Source organism: Myotis brandtii, unplaced genomic scaffold (assembly GCF_000412655.1).
Source record: "Myotis brandtii unplaced genomic scaffold, ASM41265v1 scaffold720, whole genome shotgun sequence".
NCBI lineage: Eukaryota > Metazoa > Chordata > Mammalia > Chiroptera > Vespertilionidae > Myotis > Myotis brandtii.
Window position 1 is genome coordinate 79,553 of NW_005370839.1, and position 673 is coordinate 80,225.

At 67.5% G+C, this 673-nt stretch overlaps 1 protein-coding gene across 1 annotated transcript in view; it reads left to right on the forward strand.

The window, feature by feature from the left end:
• Window positions 1-673, forward strand: part of LOC102259875 (coiled-coil domain-containing protein 106) — a gene marked incomplete at its 5' end in the record, with an annotated part of 11,818 nt that overhangs the window by 2,624 nt on the left and 8,521 nt on the right. The window lies entirely within an intron of this gene.

Here is a 673-nt window from a genome sequence, read left to right on the forward strand (position 1 = left end):
CGCCGGGCCTCGGCGCCCGACCCGCACGCAGCGGCACAACCACACACACTCCCCGGCGCTGCTGAGGCTACTGCCTTACCCCGGGCCTCAGTTTCCCTGTCTGTCCCGAGGGAGAACCGTCATTCCTGTCTCCGTCCCCCCTCCCCTCCTCCTGACTGTGTGATGTGAGCCCAGGCGCTGCCCACCCCCCCTCCTGGGCCGGTGCCAGCCCCGCGGTGCGCGGGAGCCTTTGCCAGTGACTTTCTCTGAGCCCTGGTGTCCTGCTCCAGTGGTGAGCGGTGGCCCGCGTGGGAGACTCGACAAGAGCACACGCACGGCTCCTCTGTATCTCCACACACACTCCCCGGCGCTGCTGAGGCTACTGCCTTACCCCGGGCCTCAGTTTCCCTGTCTGTCCCGAGGGAGAACCGTCATTCCTGTCTCCGTCCCCCCTCCTTCCTCCCTGACTGTGTGATGTGAGCCCAGGCGCTGCCCACCCCCCCTCCTGGGCCGGTGCCAGCCCCGCGGTGCGCGGGAGCCTTTGCCAGTGACTTTCTCTGAGCCCTGGTGTCCTGCTCCAGTGGTGAGCGGTGGCCCGCGTGGGAGACTCGACAAGAGCACACGCACGGCTCCTCTGTATCTCCCTCCCACCCCGCCCGCACCCTGTTCTCAATAAACATTCCGCACTTCCGGG